Source organism: Haematobia irritans, chromosome 5, assembly GCF_050003625.1.
Source record: "Haematobia irritans isolate KBUSLIRL chromosome 5, ASM5000362v1, whole genome shotgun sequence".
Taxonomy (NCBI): Eukaryota; Metazoa; Arthropoda; class Insecta; order Diptera; family Muscidae; genus Haematobia; species Haematobia irritans.
The window spans coordinates 12,741,729-12,754,418 of record NC_134401.1 but is presented as its reverse complement, the minus strand read 5'-3'; the positions used below and the strand labels follow the sequence as shown (position 1 = coordinate 12,754,418).

At 28.4% G+C, this 12,690-nt stretch overlaps 1 long non-coding RNA gene across 1 annotated transcript; it reads right to left on the bottom strand.

The window, feature by feature from the left end:
- Window positions 1-228: 228 nt before the first annotated feature.
- LOC142239909 (uncharacterized) lies at window positions 229-11,293 on the bottom strand. Its single transcript, XR_012723135.1, has 2 exons — window positions 11,109-11,293; window positions 229-414 (listed from the first exon to the last, which is right to left on the bottom strand). It is a non-coding gene; the product is annotated as an uncharacterized LOC142239909 (long non-coding RNA).
- Between the last annotated feature and the right edge of the window lie 1,397 nt (window positions 11,294-12,690).

Genomic DNA, 12,690 nt, shown 5'->3' with positions numbered 1-12,690 from the left:
TCGCGTTTTGAATTCTTGGCTTCTACACACCATAATTTGTATACGATCAACGTATATTCTGAAATATTTATAATCCTAATATACACCAGTCTTCCTATTTAAATTCTTGAGGGAATAGAAGGCACATCTTAATTTTAAAATTTCTAGACAAAATTACATCCATATTTCGATTTTTTTTTTACCTACACCATTATACCAGTTAGTTTATATTAAATATCAAAAACAGAATTTTTTTGTTTTACACGGTACCTCTTAATTTATTATTTTTTTTAATTTTATATGATAAAGCCAAATTACGTTTATAACATTGTTGCTCCAATAGATTTACGTTCATCACAGATATTGTGTCTAAAGACCAGGAGGAAGGGGTATATCGGGAGGAACAGGCACGCCAGGTGGCAATTGGCGACGCATCTAAAACAAAAAGTAATTCATTAGAGAGTAATTCATATGGTCATATGGTCATATCAATAAACAAGTAAGGAAAGTCTAAAGTCGGGCGGGGCCGACTATATTATACCCTGTACCACTTTGTAGATCTAAATTTTCGATACCATATCACATCCGTCAAATGTGTTGGGTGCTACATATAAAGGTTTATCCCAAATACATACATTTAATTATCACTCGATCTGGACAGAACTTGATAGACTTCTACATAATCTATAGACTCAAAATTTAAGTCGGCTAATGGACTAGGGTGGAACACAATATTAGTAAAAACATATGGGAAACATTTAAATCTGAAGCAATTTTAAGGAAACTTCGCAAAAGTTTATTTATGATTTATCGCTCGATATATATGTATTAGAAGTTTAGGAAAATCAGAGTAATTTTTACTTTTCGACTACGCAGTGGTGATTTTACAAGGAAAATGTTGGTATTTTGACCATTTTTGTCGAAATCAGAAAAACATATATATGGGAGCTATATCTAAATCTGAACCGATTTCAACCAAATTTGGCACGCATAGCTACAATGCTAATTCTACTCCCTGTGCAAAATTTCAACTAAATCGGAGTTAAAAATTGGCCTCTATGGTCATATGAGTGTAAATCGGGCGAAAGCTATATATGGGAGATATATCTAAATATGAACCGATTTCAATAAAATTTGGCACACTTGACTATAGTATTAATTGTTCTTCTTGTGCAAAATTTTAAGCAAATTACGGTAAATTTCTAAATTTGAACCGATTTCTTCCAAAATCAATAGGGTTCTATTCTGAGCCAAAACACGTACTTGTGCCAAATTTGAAGTCGATTGGACTAAAACTGCGACATAGACTTTGATTACAAAAATGTGTTCACGACAGACGGACATGGCTATATCGACTCAGGAGCCCATCCTGAGCATTTTTGCCACAGACACCATGTGTCTATCTCGTCTCCTTCTGGGTGTTGCAAACATATGCACTAACTTATAATACCCTGTTCCACAGTGTGGCGCAGGGTATACAAATAAGGAAGTTTGTTTTTACTTTTTTGTCTGAGAACATTTCAAAATGACACTTTTGTATGTCTTATTAAATGCCTGCATTTGCAGGGGATTTTCCATGCTTGTCCAATGAGGCATTATAATAGTGCTCTTTTTGTACTATATTTTTCCGCCCTACTATAAGTGGCGTAAGAAAAGACCTCCTCCCCAATGACACGCCGTGTAAATCTGAAAGCGAGTACGTATGTGCTTTGCATGCCTACTGCATGTATTGGGAGGCATTATAAAACGCCTACTGTACGCCCATTTCCGCTGCTGGGTAACATTATTAATATATAAAATTTTATCAAAATTTCATTCTATAGATAGGACTGTCAAAATTTCATTTCAATAGAAAATTTTGTCAAAATTTTATTTCTATAGAAAATTTTGTCAAAATTTTATTTCTATAGAAAATTTTGTCAAAATTTTATTTCTATAGAAAATGTTTTCAAAACTTTATTTCTATAGAAAATTTTGTTAAAATTTTATTAATTGTCAACATTTTATTTTAATCAAAAGTATGTCACAATTTTATTTCTATAAACGATTTCGTCAAAATTTTATTTCTATAGAAAACTTTGTCAAAATTTTATTTCTATCGAAAAATTTTCCAAAATTTTATTTCTATAGAAAATTTTGTCAAAATTGTATTTCTATAGGAATAATATTTTGCCAAAATTTTATTTCCATAGAAAATGTTGTCAAACTTTTATTTCTATTGAAAATTTAGTCAATTTTTTCCCATAAAAAATTTTCTCAGATTTTGTCTCCATAGCAAATTTTGTCAAATTTCTAATGCCTTCTAACGCTTGTTTGAAGAAAATTTTATTTCTATAGAAAAATGGGTCAACCTTTTATTTCTATAGAAGATTTTGTCAACATTTTATTTCTATAGAAAATTTTGTCAAAATTTTATTTTCCTAGAAAATTTTGTCAAAATTTTATTTCTTTAGGAATAATATTTTGCCAAAATTCTATTTCTATAGAAAATTTTGTCAAATGTTTATTTCTATTGAAAATTTTGTCAAACTTTTATTTCTATTGAAAATTTAGTAAATTTTTCCGATAGAAAATTTTGTCAGATTTTGTTTTTATAGAAAATTTTGTCAAATTTGACGCTTGTTTTAAGAAAATTTTATTTCTATTTTTACAAAATTTTATTTCTATAGAAAATTTTGTCAAAATTTTATTTCTATAGAAAATTTGTCAAAATTTTATTTCTATAGAAAATTTTGTCAAAAAAAATTCTACAGAAAATTTTGTCAAAATTTTATTTTTGTAGAAAATTTTGTCAGCATTTGCTATAAACAATTTTTTTAACATTTTATTTCCATCGAAAATTTTGTCAAAATTTTATTTCTATTGAAAATTTAGTCAAATTTTTTTTCTATAGAAAATATTGTTAAATTTGTATTTCTAATGCATAGTAACGCTTGTTTGAAGAAAATTTTATTTCTATAGAAAATCTTGTAAAAAATGTATATCTATAGAAAATTTTGTCAGAATTTTATTTCTATAGAAAATTTGTGCAAAATTTTATTTCTATAAAAAAATGTGTCAACATTTTATTTCTATAGAAAATTTTGTCAAAATTTTATTTTCCTAGAAAATTTTGTCAAAATTGTATTTCTATAGAAAATTTTTTCAAAATTTTATTTTGATTGAAAATTTTGTCAAAAAAAAAATTCTACAGAAAATTTTGTCAAAATTTTATTTTTGTAGAAAATTTTGTCAGCATTTTCTATAGACAATTTTTTTTTTAACATTTTATTTCCATAGAAAATTTTGTCTAAATTTTATTTCTATTGAAAATTTAGTCAAGTTTTTTTTTTCTATAGAAAATATTGTCAAATTTGTATTTCTAATGCATAGTAACGCTTGTTTGAAGAAAATTTTATTTCTATAGAAAATCTTGTAAAAAATTTATATCTATAGAAAATTTTGTCAGAATTTTATTTCTATAGAAAGTTTTGTAAAATTTTATTTCTATAAAACAATGTGTCAACATTTTATTTCTATAGAAAATTTTGTCAAAATTTTATTTTCTTAGAAAATTTTGTCAAAATTGTATTTCTATAGAAAATTTGTCAAGTTTTATTTCTATAGAAAATTTGTCAAGTTTTATTTCTATAGAAAATTTTGAGAAAAAAAATTTCTATAGAAAATTTCGTCAAAATTTTATTTTCGTAGAAAATTTTGTCAGCATTTTCTGTAGACAATTTTTTTTAACATTTTATTTCCATAGAAAATTTTGTCAAAATTTTATTTCCATTGAAAATTTAGTCAAATTTTTTTCTATAGAAAAAATTGTCAAATTTGTAACGCATAGTAACGCTTGTTTGAAGAAAATTTTATTTCTATAGAAAATCTTGTAAAAAATTTATATCTATAAAAAATTTTGTCAGAATTTTATTTCTATAGAAAGTTTTGTAAAATTTTATTTCTATAAAACAATGTGTCAACATTTTATTTCTATAGAAAACTTTGTCAACATTTTATTTTCTTAGAAAATTTTGTCAAAATTTTATTTCTATAGAAAATTTATCAAGTTTTTTTTCTATAGAAAATTTGTCAAGTTTTATTTCTATAGAAAATTGTGTAAAAAAAAATTTTCTATAGAAAATTTCGTCAACATTTTATTTTCGTAGAAAATTTTGTCAGCATTTTCTATAGCCAATTTTTTTAACATTTTATTTCCATAGAAAATTTTGTCAAAATTTTATTTCTATTGAAAATTTAGTCAATTTTTTAGAAAACATTGTCAAATTTGTAACGCGTAGTAACGCTTGTTTGAAGAAAATTTTATTTCTATAGAAAATCTTTAAAAAATTTATATCTATAGAAAATTTTGTCAGAATTTTATTTCTATAGAAAATTTTTGCAAAATTTTATTTCCATAAAAAAATGTGTCAACATTTTATTTCTATATAAAATTTTGTCAACATTTTGTTTCTATAGAAAATTTTGTCAAAATTTTATTTTGTTTGAAAATTTTGTCAAAAAAAAAAATTCTACAGAAAATTTCGTCAAAATTTTATTTTTGTAGAAAATTTTGTCAACACTTTATTTCTGTAGAACAATTTGTCAAAATTCTGTGGAAAATTTTGTCTTTTTATACCCTGCTCCACACTGTGGAACAGGGTATTATAAGTTAGTGCATATGTTTGCAACACCCAGAAGGAGACGAGATAGACACATGGTGTCTTTGGCAAAAATGCTCAGGGTGGGTTCCTGAGTCGATATAGCGATGTCCGTCTGTCCGTCTGTCCGTCTGTCCGTCTGTCCGTGAACACATTTTTGTAATCAAAGTCTAGGTCGCAGTTTTAGTCCAATCGACTTCAAATTTGGCACAAGTATGTGTCTTGGCTCAGAATAGATCCCTATTGATTTTGGAAGAAATCGGTTCAGATTTAGATATAGCTCCCATATATATATTTCGCCCGATATGGACTTATATGGCCCCAGAAGCCAGAGTCTTACCCTAATTTGCTTAAAATTTTGCACAAGAAGAACAATTAGTACTATAGTCAAGTGTGCCAAATTTTATTGAAATCGGTTCAGATTTAGATATAGCTCCCATATATATCTTTCGCCCGATATGCACTAATATGGACCCAGCAGCCAGAGTTTTATACCGAGTTGCTTGAAATATTGTATTAACATAACACTTAGTCGTATAGTCAATTGTGCAAAATTTGATTGAAATCGGTTCAGATTTAGATATAGCTCCCATATATATCTTTCGCCCGATATGGACTTATATGGCCCCAGAAGCCAGATTTTTGGCCGAATTTGGTTGAAATTTTGCACTAGGAGTACAGTTGGTAGTATAGTCAAGTGTGCAAAATTTGATTGTAATCGGTTCAGATTTAGATATAGCTCCCATATATATCTTTCGCCCGATATGGACTAATATGGTCCTAAAAGCTAGAGTTTTGACCCAATTTGGTTGAAATTTTGCACAGGGAGTAGATTTAGCATTGTAGCTATGTATGCCAAATTTGGTTGAAGTCGATTCAGATTTAGATATAGCTCCCATATATATCTTTCGCCCGATATGCACTTATATGGACCCAGAAGCCAGACTTTTATCCCGATTAGCTTGAAATTTTGCACAAGGAGTACAATTGGTTCAGATTTAGATATAGCTCCCATATATATATTTCGCCCGATATGGACTTATATGGCCCCAGAAGCCAGATTTTTACCCTAATTTGCTTAAAATTTTGCACAAGAAGAACAATTAGTACTATAGTCAAGTGTGCCAAATTTTATTGAAATCGGTTCAGATTTAGATATAGCTCCCATATATATCTTTCGCCCGATATGGACTAATATGGTCCTAAAAGCTAAAGTTTTGACCCAATTTGGTTGAAATTTTGCACAGGGAGTAGATTTAGCATTCTAGCTATGCGTGCCAAATTTCATTGAAATCGGTTCAGATTTATATATAGCTCCCATATATAGCTTTCGCCCGATTTACACTCATATGACCACAGAGGCCAATTTTTTGCTCCGATTTAGTTGAAATTTTGCACAAGGAGTAGATTTAGGATTGTAGCTATGTGTGCCAAATTTGGTTGAAATCGGTTCAGATTTAGATATAGCTCCCATATATATCTTTCGCCCGATATGCACTTATATGGACCCAGAAGACAGAGTTTTATCCCGATTAGCTTGAAATTTTGCACAAGGAGCACAATTGGTAGTATAGTCATGTGTGCCAAATTTGATTGAAATCGGTTCAGATTTAGATATAGCTTCCATATATATTTTTCGCCCGATATGGACTTATATGGCCCAGAAGCCTGAGTTTTGGCCCAATTTGGTTGAAATTTTGCACAGGGAGTAGATTTAGCATTCTAGCTATGCGTGCCAAATTTGGTTGAAATCGGTTAAGATTTAGATATAGCTCCCATATATATGTTTTTCTGATTTCGACAAAATTTTATTTCTATAAAAAATGTGTCAACATTTTATCTCTATAGAAAATTTTGTCAAAATTTTATTTTCCTAGAAAATTTTGTCAAAATTTTATTTCTATAGAAAATTTTGTCAAAAAAAAAAATTTACAGAAAATTTCGTCAAAATTTTATTTTTGTAGAAAATTTTGTCAGCATTTGCTATAGACAATTTTTTCAACATTTTATTTCCATAGAAAATTTTGTCAAAATTTTATTTCTATTGAAAATTTAGTCAATTTTTTTTTCTATAGAAAATATTGTCAAATTTTTATTTCTAATGCACAGTAACGCTTGTTTGAAGAAAATTTTATTTCTATAGAAAATCTTGTAACAAATTTATATTTATAGAAAATTTTGTCAGAATTTTATTTCTATAGAAAAGTTTTGCAAAATTTTATTTCTATAAAAAAATTTTGTCAGAATTTTATTTCTATAGAAAATTTTGTAAACATTTTGTTTCTATAGAAAATTTTGTCAAAATTGTATTTTCCTAGAAAATTTTGTCAAAATTTTATTTCTATAGAAAATTTTTTCAAAATTTTATTTTGATTGAAAATTTTGTCAAAAAAATTCTACAGAAAATTTTGTCAAAATTTTATTTTTGTAGAAAATTTTGTCAGCATTTTCTATAGCCAATTTTTTTAACATTTTATTTCCATAGAAAATTTTGTCAAAATTTTATTTCTATTGAAAATTTAGTCAATTTTTTAGAAAACATTGTCAAATTTGTAACGCGTAGTAACGCTTGTTTGAAGAAAATTTTATTTCTATAGAAAATCTTTAAAAAATTTATATCTATAGAAAATTTTGTCAGAATTTTATTTCTATAGAAAATTTTTGCAAAATTTTATTTCCATAAAAAAATGTGTCAACATTTTATTTCTATATAAAATTTTGTCAACATTTTGTTTCTATAGAAAATTTTGTCAAAATTTTATTATGTTTGAAAATTTTGTCAAAAAAAAAAATTCTACAGAAAATTTCGTCAAAATTTTATTTTTGTAGAAAATTTTGTCAGCATTTTCTACAGACAATTTTTTTAACATTTTTTTCCATAGAAAATTTTGTCAAAATTTTATTTCTATTGAAACTTTAGTCAAGGTTTTTTTTCTATAGAAAATATTGTCAAATTTGTATTTCTAATACATAGTAACGCTTGTTTGAAGAAAATTTTATTTCTATAGAAAGTATTGTAAAAAATTTATATCTGTAGAAAATTTTGTCAGAATTTTATTTCTATAGAAAGTTTTTGCAAAATTTTATTTCTATAAAAAAATGTGTCAACATTTTATTTCTATAGAAAAGTATGTCAATTTTGTTTCTATAGAATTTTTTTTCTATTTCTATAGACAATTTTGTCAAAATTTTATTTCTATAGAAAATTTGTCAAAATTTTATTTCTGTAAAAAATTTTGTCAAAAAAAATTCTACAGAAAATTTTGTCAAAATTTTATTTTTATAGAAAATTTTGTCAAAAAAAAAATATTTTTCTACAGAAAATTTCGTCAAAATTTTATTTTTGTAGAAAATTTTGTCAACACTTTATTTCTGTAGAACAATTTGTCAAAATTCTGTGGAAAATTTTGTCTTTTTATACCCTGCTCCACACTGTGGAACAGGGTATTATAAGTTAGTGCATATGTTTGCAACACCCAGAAGGAGACGAGATAGACACATGGTGTCTTTGGCAAAAATGCTCAGGGTGGGTTCCTGAGTCGATATAGCGATGTCCGTCTGTCCGTCTGTCCGTCTGTCCGTCTGTCCGTGAACACATTTTTGTAATCAAAGTCTAGGTCGCAGTTTTAGTCCAATCGACTTCAAATTTGGCACAAGTATGTGTCTTGGCTCAGAATAGATCCCTATTGATTTTGGAAGAAATCGGTTCAGATTTAGATATAGCTCCCATATATATATTTCGCCCGATATGGACTTATATGGCCCCAGAAGCCAGAGTCTTACCCTAATTTGCTTAAAATTTTGCACAAGAAGAACAATTAGTACTATAGTCAAGTGTGCCAAATTTTATTGAAATCGGTTCAGATTTAGATATAGCTCCCATATATATCTTTCGCCCGATATGCACTAATATGGACCCAGCAGCCAGAGTTTTATACCGAGTTGCTTGAAATATTGTATTAACATAACACTTAGTCGTATAGTCAATTGTGCAAAATTTGATTGAAATCGGTTCAGATTTAGATATAGCTCCCATATATATCTTTCGCCCGATATGGACTTATATGGCCCCAGAAGCCAGATTTTTGGCCGAATTTGGTTGAAATTTTGCACTAGGAGTACAGTTGGTAGTATAGTCAAGTGTGCAAAATTTGATTGTAATCGGTTCAGATTTAGATATAGCTCCCATATATATCTTTCGCCCGATATGGACTAATATGGTCCTAAAAGCTAGAGTTTTGACCCAATTTGGTTGAAATTTTGCACAGGGAGTAGATTTAGCATTGTAGCTATGTATGCCAAATTTGGTTGAAGTCGATTCAGATTTAGATATAGCTCCCATATATATCTTTCGCCCGATATGCACTTATATGGACCCAGAAGCCAGACTTTTATCCCGATTAGCTTGAAATTTTGCACAAGGAGTACAATTGGTTCAGATTTAGATATAGCTCCCATATATATATTTCGCCCGATATGGACTTATATGGCCCCAGAAGCCAGATTTTTACCCTAATTTGCTTAAAATTTTGCACAAGAAGAACAATTAGTACTATAGTCAAGTGTGCCAAATTTTATTGAAATCGGTTCAGATTTAGATATAGCTCCCATATATATCTTTCGCCCGATATGGACTAATATGGTCCTAAAAGCTAAAGTTTTGACCCAATTTGGTTGAAATTTTGCACAGGGAGTAGATTTAGCATTCTAGCTATGCGTGCCAAATTTCATTGAAATCGGTTCAGATTTATATATAGCTCCCATATATAGCTTTCGCCCGATTTACACTCATATGACCACAGAGGCCAATTTTTTGCTCCGATTTAGTTGAAATTTTGCACAAGGAGTAGATTTAGGATTGTAGCTATGTGTGCCAAATTTGGTTGAAATCGGTTCAGATTTAGATATAGCTCCCATATATATCTTTCGCCCGATATGCACTTATATGGACCCAGAAGACAGAGTTTTATCCCGATTAGCTTGAAATTTTGCACAAGGAGCACAATTGGTAGTATAGTCATGTGTGCCAAATTTGATTGAAATCGGTTCAGATTTAGATATAGCTTCCATATATATTTTTCGCCCGATATGGACTTATATGGCCCAGAAGCCTGAGTTTTGGCCCAATTTGGTTGAAATTTTGCACAGGGAGTAGATTTAGCATTCTAGCTATGCGTGCCAAATTTGGTTGAAATCGGTTAAGATTTAGATATAGCTCCCATATATATGTTTTTCTGATTTCGACAAAAATGGTCAAAATACCAACATTTTCCTTGTAAAATCGCCACTGCTTAGTCGAAAAGTTGTAAAACTCACTCTAATTTTCCTAAACTTGTAATACATATATATCGAGCGATAAATCATAAATAAACTTTTGCGAAGCTTCCTTAAAATTGCTTCAGATTTAAATGTTTCCCATATTTTTTTTACTAAAATTGTGTTCCACCCTAGTGCATTAGCCAACTTAAATTTTGAGTCTATAGATTTTGTAAAAGTCTATCAAATTCTGTCCAAATCAAGTGATATTTAAATGTATGTATTTGGGGCGAACCTTTATATAGCACCCAACACATTTGACGGATGTGATATGGTATCGAAAATTTAGATCTACAAAGTGGTGCAGGGTATAATATAGTCGGCACCGCCCGACTTTAGACTTTCTTACTTGTTTTTACTAAAATTGTGTTCCACCCTAGTGCATTAGCCAACTTAAATTTTGAGTCTATAGATTTTGTAAAAGTCTATCAAATTCTGTCCAAATCAAGTGATATTTAAATGTATGTATTTGGGGCGAACCTTTATATAGCACCCAACACATTTGACGGATGTGATATGGTATCGAAAATTTAGATCTACAAAGTGGTGCAGGGTATAATATAGTCGGCACCGCCCGACTTTAGACTTTCTTACTTGTTTTTTACTAAAATTGTGTTCCACCCTAGTGCATTAGCCAACTTAAATTTTGAGTCTATAGATTTTGTAAAAGTCTATCAAATTCTGTCCAAATCGAATGATATTTAAATGTATGTATTTGGGACAAATCCTTGTATATATCACCCAACACATTTGACGGATGTGATATGGTAACGAAAATTTAGATCTACAAAGTGGTGCAGGGTATAATATAGTCGGCCCCGCCCGACTTTAGACTTTCCTTACTTGTTTTTCTATAGAAAATTTTGTAAAAATGTTATTTTTGTAGAAAATTTTGTCAAAATTTTATTTTTGTAGACAATTTTGTCACCATTTTATTTCTATAGAAAATTTTTATGTTATTTTTTATTTCTAATGAAAATTTTGTCAAAATCTTATTTCTATTGAAAATTTTGCCAAATTCTATTTCTATTGAAAATTTTCTAAAAATTTTATAGCTATGGAAGATTTTTTAAAAATTTTATTTCTATAGAAAATTTTGTCAAAATTGTATTTCTATTGAAAATTTTATCAAAATTTTATTTATTTATTTTTTGTAAATGAAACTAAACTCACCCTTCCTTTAGATTCTGGATTCGCACCCACAGCTACCAGTATAGCCATAAAGGCCATAACCAAGCCCACTAAATATAGACGCATTTTTATATTGTATTGTTTTTTTTTTTTTAATACTTGTATAACTGTAGGTTAAAGGTTTTGAAAAATATTGCTTTGAACTACACAAAGCTTTTCCGATACTAAACTTCGCCTAGTAGACCTCATATTTATATAAAACCAAGTCCATCGAAATACACTTCCAACTATCCTATAGGACACGTCAGTGAGATGGTAATCTATCAGATTTTTAATGCATGTACAAAAACAATTAACACTTCTGCAATACCATGCAATTAATAAGTGAACTGGTCAAGTACCAGTTATCAGTAAATGAAGCGAGAATCTCAACAACACAAGCAATTAAAAAGTATTTAACATAAACGTAGCAAAACTATATTAACAATATTTATAATGATACATTAATGTACAAAACAAAGAATAACATGGAAAGAGCGTTAATTAATGCATGAGAGCATTTAACAACGGAAGTTGTGGAAAATGTGTGTGTTTTTTTTTTGTAAGATAATAATTATAAAAAATTTTACACAGTAATCTACTGATTGATTTGGTATTATGATGAAGGGGATGATAATTTGAAAATAATTGTTAATTTAAAATAATTTTAACTTTTAATGCATTTTATATCCTATAGATAATAAATTACGTTTATGAGAAAAACAGAAAAAAACAAATAATTTTCGATAAAAAAAATTATTTCAAATTAATAATTTTTTTAAACCAATTTTTATTTATGTTTTTTTAACAAACAAAGTTTTTATTCCACTTAAAAATATTTTAGGTTTACTTTATGTTTACTTTCTTAACAAAAAAAAGCGATTCACTTAAAAAAAAATGATGACACCAAACATGTTTTAAGAGCAAAATATTATTTTTGGTCGGTGACCATATAACATATTTGTCGCAAAACTGTGGCTTTCTCGCCAAACATAATATGTTTGCCGAAATCTGATATGTACTTTATGAGAAAATAATTTGGTTGCGACAAATATATTATATGAGCACCCTCTAAAACTAACATTTTGCTCTTCCTTCTCTGGGTGTGAAGATAAAATTTTTTTCTAACGCCACCTTACAAATACAAACTATGTCTATTAATTTAAATTAATAATTTTTTAAACCAATTTTTATTTATTTTTAAACAAAGGTTTTGTTCCATTTAAAAATATTTTAAGTAATTATGTTTACTTTCTTAACAGAAAAAAGGGATTCATTAAAAAAAATTATAACCCAAACATGTTTTAAGAGCAAAATATTACTTTTGGACGGTGACCATATAACATGTTTGTCGCAAAAATATGGTTTTCGCTCCAAACATAATATGTTTGCTGAAATCTGATATGTACTTCATGAGAAAATAATTTGGTTGCGACAAATATATTATATGAGCACCCTCCAAAACTAACATTTTGCTCTTCCTTCTCTGGGTGTAGAGGCAAATATATTTTTGTTGGCCACACCCTAAAGGTTGAATTACACACCATACGTCAATCCGTGCGTTGATGGAAGGGTTGATTTTTTT